This window comes from Adiantum capillus-veneris, chromosome 2, assembly GCF_014529385.1.
Source record: "Adiantum capillus-veneris isolate H3 chromosome 2, ASM1452938v2, whole genome shotgun sequence".
Taxonomy (NCBI): Eukaryota; Viridiplantae; Streptophyta; class Polypodiopsida; order Polypodiales; family Pteridaceae; genus Adiantum; species Adiantum capillus-veneris.
Genome location: NC_140932.1, coordinates 106903757 through 106913178, shown reverse-complemented (window position 1 = coordinate 106913178; position 9422 = coordinate 106903757).

Below are 9422 nucleotides of genomic sequence, written 5' to 3'. Positions count from 1 at the left end.
ACACAGCAAAAGACGACAATCTTAGGCTATGCAGTTTGTAAAAGAAAGTTTTGAATTCGAAGCGATCCTAGAGGAAGTTAAAGGATAACTTCACAAGACGCTCGCGTTTTTCCCTAGTTTAGGTCTCTTCCATCCCCGACAGCGGCGCCAAGAAACTGAGAAGTTGACTTGACTAGTGCATAGAGGCTACAAGAGGTTGTCAATCTCTTGGAAAACAACTAACAACTCACATCTAACTCAAGCTACACTCAAGTGATTGAAATCACCAAAAGCCAATCGCTCATCGGCAAACAATTCACATCCGTTACAGCATCAAAATACATCCAAACGTAATGAAATTTTTAGGACATGTTTATAAGACCTAAGCAAACATGCTTATGGTCTCAAACCTCAATTTAGGTCAAGTTTCAAAATCGTGATTATTTACAACAATGGATTTTTGACGTAGTCGTTTTCGACCCAGAATGCATCTAAATGCTTAGTAATGATTCCTCAATACCCCGCATATGCTTAGTTTTTTATTTGAAAGTGTAAATTCCTAGTTATGATGAAATTAGGCCGTGGATCAGCAATGCCAAAAACTACGAAATATCATAAACTGCTTGCGTCAATGCGTAGAGCTCTTACCTGCGGTTGCAATGCACCAAACGCGACAGCAATGTGACAACCGGGGAGGGAGTAGGAAGCACAAGAAGGAGAGGAGTGAGCGCCATTAGCTCACGCTGTGTATTTCATGATCCAAAACTTAATAATAACTTACAAAAATTGGCTTTTATACCTTAGCCAAGGTTTTTGGTGGTCAAAACTAGTAATTTGGGAGTTCTACCAAAGATGGGTAATGACTAGTTGATACAATTTGAAAGCTTGTAGCCCCGGCTCATTAATTACAGAGTTTATTTGAGAAAATAGGAGTTATAATATTTTGGATTTATCAAAATAATAAGTGTTTTGCAATGACAACTTCGAAAAATGGTATCCGTGTTAGCTTGCTGCTAATAGAGTGCTATTGCCTTGGCTAACAATCTAGTGTTTCATTTCAGAACGAAACACATTGATGTGCGTTATCACTTCAGTCGTGAATGCCTGGCAAACAAGAGCCTTGATTTAGTGAAGATTCCTACATCAGAGAACACAGCGGATGCACTAACTAAAAGTCTCTCCAGCCATAAAATTCAGCACTGTCGTGAGTTGGTGGGTATTGGGTGAAGAGTGGTTCTCTTACATTTTTATGGTCTCCCACATTGGCCATCAAGCGGAAGATTGTTACGTTTAATGGCCATGTGGCCGACCACCCATCACTAACTGCTACTAACTCTAAGTGTATAGCTATACACTTTTGTGAGCCACTAACACTAAGTATAATGTGTATTGTGCCTTAGTGCATAAGATAGAGAAGAAAGAAAGGTGGTACACAGTGTGTGTTGGCTCTCCCCCTCCAGCCTGTGTGTGTGGCTATGGTGGTGTGTGTGTGAGTGTGTGTGCGTATTCCTCTTCCTCTTTCGTTGTGCTCCCGACTCCTCTCCTTCAGAGGGACGTGTGAGGCACACACAGACACATTATATATACATGTACAAATGCTTATGTGTATTTGCGATACAACATCACGTGCAACCAAGATACTCCAATACTTTGTGGAAATTCCCAAAATACCCCGAAATCTTAAAGAGTTCCAAAATACCCTTGTATCAATTTGGATGGATTGCTTCAGTTTTCCTGTACTTTATCCTTTTTCTACTAGAGATCTGTCTTTTAAGTGCTTTAAACAAACCAGTAGACTCATACATAGCAGCTCATATATAGCGGCATTTGTGTCTACAAATAATGAATTACTACATACTAAGGCCCCACAACGTTGGCAATAATCCTACTTCTATTATGTTTGATGATGGAGTACCAATCTTCTTATGATGTCATAATAACTAATATCTAATTCTCCTAAATGATTTTCTCGTGTTAAACTGATCATTTAATATGGGAAAGTACCAGGGGAGAAAAAACTAGAATATTGGTAAGGCTGGTAGACTGGTAGACTGGTCTCAGTAGGGATCCAAAGCAGGGAAAATAGGGATCCAAAGTGGTACCATACGCAAACGAGCAATGTGCATGAATGGTGCTTCAAAAACCTTAGGGTTTAGCCCATTAAGACTTCCAAAAAGCTTAGGTTCAAAAATTTAATGAAATGCTCAATGGTCAAGTCTTAGGGAAATGTGGATGCTTGTGGGAAGACTCAAAAGTCTTCCCACATCCCTATCAAGGAGGGGGCGAGCCATTTTTGTAGCGGATGAGAGAGAAAGACACACACACACACACACACACACACACACACACACTCAAGGCTTCCCTTTACACAAAGGGCATAGTGGACACATGTCAGGTTCCTAGCCCAGTTGCCCCCAAGGTGCATTCAAATCCTATTGGATGGCCATAGAGGTAGACCGATGAGAATTAGGCTAGAGCACATTTAGTTTAATTCATTTAAAAACACTTGATAAAAGAACCAATAGAAATTAAGCTCTCTAGAAGACTATTGGACAGTCTACTAAGGGGTCCAATGAGCATTCAACACCCCAATGGCTTGTCTGATTCCTATTGGCCAGCAAACTAAGAGGTCCAATGAGAGTTTAATTGAATTAATTAAATACCTAAAGCTCTCACAAAAGGGCAAAGGGGACACATGTCACAAGGCTAGCAATTATGCTTCTAATTTCCTACTGGCTAAGCTTGGCATGAGCCAATGAGGGACCAGCAAGAGGAAATAGCAAGAGGGGTCGACCAAGAGAGAGAGGGGGCTGATTTTTGCAAGGCATTATCACACACTCACACAAGCTCATGTGTGAAGTAAAGAAGACTATCTCCTTCTCAAGCTTTAATGGAAAGCTCATCATCTACTCCAAGCTTGTGAGAAGGGAGGCCTACACCAATAACTCTTGGCTTTGTGATGCAAATCCAACCAAGAGCCAAGCTCCAATGCATGCTCATCTCCTCTACCATGCTAATTACTAAGCTATTAAGAGTGATTATGTGAGGAGAAATACTTCTTTCTCGTAAGAATACTTCTTCTTCCTCTCGATCTACTCTCATACCCCGCTAGCTCTCACCATCTTCAAAGGTGTGTGAGGTCTTGGGTCTGAGACAGTGAGGGAATTGATGTTGTGTTTTCAAGTGTAAGCTTGGTGCTTGAAGCTTCCATCTTCATTGCACCAACAAGTTATTGAAGGAACACAAAGTATTGTATTGTAAAATGTCTCCCTTCATGGGGGAAACCTATAATACAAAGCCGTTTGGAGGCGGACCGGCTCCATGTAAATCTGGTCCTCAACAATAGCTTAATTTCTCTCTCTTTTTGAAGTATTGTTCATGCCTATCTAACTAGGTGTTATGCTTTTGTTGCTCTCTCCATCCAAGCACTCTTGCTATGCTCATTAGGAATCTATTCTTAATGAAATGCTCACTATGTCTAACTTATTTTCCGCTATACACAAGTTACTAGACCATTAAATGTTACATTGGTATGAGAGCTATTGGTTTCTCTTTTCTTGCTCAAGAAGAGAGGTGCTCAAGCTAACTATAAATGGTTGGTATTATTAATTGTAATTGAGTAAGTAGAATAGGGATTGTTCAGCCTTGCAGTGCGCCTGTCACCGTCGAGAGCTATGGTCTTAATAGTGGAGTCCTACGGGGCTTTTGCCTACGACTTAACCACTATTGAGCTATTAAAAGCTTAACAAGAGCCGGTGTTGTTTTGGTGGTGAAAGACCCTCTCTTGTATTTTTTGCAATTAATGATATTTGAGCCACGGGTATAGGAGCTTGAGTGCTTTTCGAAAGGGTTAAGAGGAGTAGAATCTAGGGCTTGAAGTGCCAAATTAAACTTAGAAATTTTACACCTAAAAATTTGTTAGAATGGCTGACAATTGTAAAGAGAGTGAAATTAATGTTGATAACTTTGATTTTGCTAATGAACAGGCTACTAATGAGCCCCTATGCTTGTTAATTACCTTGTTACCAGGCTTCAACAAGCCATGGGCAATCCATCCCTCCAAGTTGAAGTGCAACGGCAGCTACGTACTTATGGGATTCTCCAAACTCCCCACCAAGAAGACAGAGTACCTAGGAAGCCTCCTTGTGAGACTCCAAAAGAGGCCTCTCTCCGATAAGGGAAGAAGAAGAGGAGTCGTACGAAGGGCTTAAAATTGTACTGCTTGACAACGCATCTCCTTCCCAAAGGAGAACTCAAATTTCAACGGTAGAGCCCCCACCAAAAGAACGAGAAAGAAGTGAGTCTCTTGCCACCTCGACGAAGATGGCTCCGTGGCTCTCCAACGCCCCTAAATGGAGAAGACCATCACACACTTCTCCACACCTTAATTTAAAGAGGGACGAGAGAAAACAGGAGAAGAAAAAGACAAGAAAGAGGTCACCCTCTTCTCCATCTTCTTCATCCTCTTCCTCTTCTGAAGAAAGTGATGGTACAGACAAGGAAGAACAAGGGAAGAAAAAGGTGAGAAAGAGGTCACCCTCATACTCTTCCTCTTCTGAAGAAAGTGACAATGCAACTCTTGAACCACCTAAAAGAAGAGGCCATAGGAAATCCTATGCCGCGTGGGAGAGGTCATCCAAGCTCAAAAATTTCAAAGAGGTAAGGAAAGAACATCTCTTTCGTTACCTACGATGGCACCTTTGGTGCTACAGACAAAGTCTTGGCCTTCATCCAACAATTGGATGCGGTGTTTGGAGATGAGGGCTTCACGGAGTCCTCTAAGCTACACCATGTAGCTATGTGTAACAATTACTGGTCTATAAAGCTTGTAAATAGCGGAAAATAACTTAACATAGTGAGCATTTCATTAAGAGCAAATTCCTAATGAGCATACAAGAGTGCTTGGTTGGAGATAACAACATTAGCATAACACCTAATTAGTTTGGCATAACAATACTTGAAAGAGAGAGAGAGAAATAGAACAATTGACAACTATTGAGGACCGGATTTACATGGACCGGTCCCCCCTCCATTAGGCATTTGTATTATAACTTCTCCCATTAAGAGAGACTTTGTACAATACAACTCTTTGTGTTCCTTGGTAAAAACTCGTCGGTGCTACGAAGATGGAAGCTTCATGCACCAAACTTACATGTGATAACACATAACATCAGTTACTCGTTGGTCTGAGACCCAAGACCTCACACACCTTCGAAGATGGTGAGAGCTAGCGGGGTATGAGAGTAGATCTAGAGGAAGAAGGAGTATTCTTACGAGAAAGAAGTATTTCCTCACTTAATTACTCTTGTAGCTTTGCTTAGCTTAGTAATTAGATAATAGAGGAGAGAAGCATGGCATTGAAGCTTAGCTCTTGGTTGGATTTGCATTCCATATCCAAGAGTTGTTGGTGTAGGCCTCCATTCTCAAACTTGGAGAAGAAGATGAGCTTTCCATTAAAGCTTGGAGAAGGAGATGATTTTCTTGCTCTAGACATGAGTTGTGTGAGTGTGTGTGGAATAATGCCCTTCCAAAACAGCCCCCTCTCTTCTCTTGGTTGACCCCCCTTGCCAATTACTCATGCTGCATTCCTATTGGCCCTTGAAAAGCCTAGCCAATAGTATTTGAGTATGAGTTTTACTCTTGCTGGCTTCCTATTGGCCCGTAAATAATTTGGCCAATAGCCTTTGAGAGGCCCAGTCAAGAGCCTTGTGACAAGTATCCATCCTTTTTTCCATTTTGTAAATGCCAAATAATTAATTTAATTATCTGCTTTGCTATTGGACCTTTTAGTCCTTTGGCCAATAGGAATTAAGCAATTTTAGGAATTGCTTAATTATCATTGGACCTTTTGACTGTCCAATAGTCTTTTAGGGAGACTATTTCTTATTGGTTATTTTTTGAGCATTTATAAAAATAAAATTTTAGTTTACACTAGCTAACTTCTCATTGGTCCACCTCTGTGCCCATCCAATAGGATTCAGGCAAGAATTGGGGGTTTCTTTGCATGCCTGACATGTGTCCTCTTTACTTTGTGGAAAGGGTAAGCTTAGGTGTATAGTGTGTGTGTGTGTGTGTGTGTGTGTCTAGTCCTTATTAAGCTTTGTCATCTTCCCAAAACATTTTTGCTTTTGTCCTCTAGCTTATTGGCCTTTTGCACAAACACAAAGCATCCAATTCCATTTACAATTGACCATTGGACTTTACACTTTGAAATTTTGGAACTTAACCTTTTGGAAGTCTTAATGGGCTGAACCCTAAGGTCTTTGGAGCCCATTCATTGCACATTGCACATTGCTCTTGTGCAGATGGTACCCCTTTGGATCCCTACTGTGGGCCCCCTACTGTGACCAGTCTGCTAGCTTTACTAATAATCTAGCTTTTTCTCCCCTAGTACTTCCCCATATTAAATGATCAGTTTAACATGAGAAAATCATTTAGGAGAATTAGATATTAGTTATTATGACACTATGCATTTTCAAAAGTCCACCAGGCAATGGTAGTCTAGCCTACGAGCAAATGGTGAATCTCCACGAACATGGAAAGCTTTAAGAGCTTCCATCATGAAGCAGGTTTTGCCTACCGATGCCAAAGACAAAGTACTCACTGAATGGCAAAGCTTGAAGCTCTCTCCCTACGAATCTATTTGCAAATATATAGACAAGTTTTGCGATTTACATCTCAAAGACACTATCTTCAAAAAGATGGATTTTGGAGAGCAAAAATAACAATTTTGTGCGGGTTTAACTGAAGATATTTCGGAGTATGTCAACTCCGAAGGCCATGCACCATAACTGAGGTCATACACCATACCATGGTGGCTTCGCAAATCAATTTTCAAAAAGGGGCTAAGAGAAATCCTAAGCCCACAAAAAAACAAGGACCGTGACGGTAAAAACAAACTCTCTCCTGAAGAGCTAGAGCATTATCGTAAAGATAACCACTATTTCAAGTGCAGGGAGCAAGGGCATGCCTATTGTGCTTGTCCCCACAAGAATACACGAAATGAGCCTCCTCGAGCTACCTTGGTTGAAATCCAAGAAGAGGATGCTCACCACAAAGGATCTCCTCTATGCCATGCTTGGGGAAAGGTAAGAGACCATGATGCTTTCATTCTCATTGACCCTGGTTCTACTCACAATTTTATATCCACAAAGTTGGCCACCAAGTTAGGCATCCAAGCCTATGAGATGAGAGATGTCCTACCTGCCGATGGTGCCTTCAAGGGGCAAGAAGCCTCAGTCACTCCCTTAATTGGGAAATTGAGGCTCCATGTCCAAAGCTATGTGGACAAGGAGGACTTCTTTATCTCTCCTCTCAAGCACGAGGATGTAATCCTAGGGGTGCGCACCATGGTTAGATCGCATGGCTGTCAATGTTAAATTCCCTGAAAGATAAATCTACTTTAGGTTCAGGAAAAAAGATATGTACATAGACGCTAAGGAGTTGGGTAACACCATACCCATTGTACATAAGCAAGCTTTTAATAAGTCGATAAAGAGCTCTATTTCCGTGTACATGATTTTTGTTAAAGATTCTCAAAATGAACCCAATGCTTTAGCAAAGGAAAATATAAACAATCACAAGGAGTTAGAGTTATCCAAATTTCTCAAGGGTTTTCAAGATGTTTTTATTGACGTCATCCCTTGTGAACTACCTCCTAAACGAGGCAATGATGACCATGCGAATGAACTTCTTCCAGGAAGTTCACCGCCTAATAAACCTCCTTATAGAGTTTTTCAAGCCCAACAAGAGGAGATTATGCGGCAAGTGCATGAGTTAGTTGAGAAGGGTATGGTTAGGCCTAGCTCATCTCCATTTTGTTCACCACTGTTATTAGTGCAAAAGAAAGACGGCACATATTGTATGTGTGAATACTATAGAGCACTAAATAGGATCACTATCAAAAATAGATTTCCCGTTTCACGGGTAGAGACCTATTTGATAAGCTACAAGGGTCAACCTACTTTAGTAGGATTGACCTAAAAAGTGGCTACCATCAAATAAGGATAGTTGATCAAGACATTGTAAAGACCGCATTTCGTACTACGTTTGGTCTTTACGAGTACATTGTCATGCCTTTTGGCTTGACTAATGCACCAGCCACATTTAACCGCTTGATAAAGATGTTATTTAGGCCTTACCGAACCTTTACTGGAGTGTTCTTTGATGATATAATCATCTACTCTAATTCAGTAGACGAACACAAGCAACACCTCCAGGTAATATTTCAAGTTTTACGAGAGAATAAACTTTATATTAATTGAAAGAAAAGTGAGTTTTTCTTACAAGAGATTCAACATTTAGGTCACATTATCTCTCAAGATGGCATCCAAATGGATCCATCAAAGCTAGAGGTAATAAAAGGATGGCTTAATCCAAGAAATCTACATGAACTAAGAAGCTTTATAGGTATGTGTGCATACTATAGATGCTTCATAGAAAAGTTCTCACAAATCGTGGGACCATTACATGACCTAACAAAGAAAACATTAGGTATATATGGTCCACCAAGGAGAACAATGCTTTCAAAAAGCTTATCTCTCAACCTGTGCTTACGCTGTCGGATCTCTTAAAGCCATTTGAGGTCCAATGCGACGCTTGTGGTGATTTTCTTGGAGCTATTTTGCTCCAAGAAGGGCACGCCATAGCCTATGAAAGTCGAAGGCTCGACCCTATTGAGCAATCTCTAGGCATATATGAAAAGGAACTCCTCACAGTTCTACATGCCTTAGACTCATGGAAGCACTATTTATTGGGGATTCCTTTCATTCTGCGGACAGATCACCAAAGCCTTAAGTACTTCATGACGCAAACCAAGCTCTCCGACAAACAAATGAGGTGGAAAAATTTCTTTTCGCAATTTCATTTTCATATTGCTCACATTGCTGGCATGCATAATCAAGTAACCGATGCACTCTCAAGACGATTGAGAGTAAATGCGATTTCCATAGCAACTCACAATTATTTATCTTCTATGATAGAGTACGCTATTGATCCCGATTTTAGAGATGTGATTTCAGCCCTTGCACTAGGGAAGAAAGAAGAACCATTTACCCTACAAGATCTTCTCTATGGCAATAGACTATGCGTTACTAACTCACTACGTGAGAAAGTAATGTATGAATCTCATGCTCCTCCTTATGCGGGGCATAGAGGGATTTAGTCTACCCTAAAAGGGAAAGAAACATATTTCTATTGGCCTAGCATGAAAGCAAACATACAAGAGTATGTTTCAAAATGTGTGGTATGCCAAAAGACGAAGTTTGATAGAGGGAAACAACCTCGATTGCTTCAACCTTTGCCAATCCCTAATTCACCATGGGAGAGCATATCCATGGATTTTATCTTTGGATTGCCCAAGTCTATCCATGGGAATACAGGAATATGGACGATAGTAGACAGGTTTAGCAAACAAGCACATTTCATACCTGTCAAAAAGACTA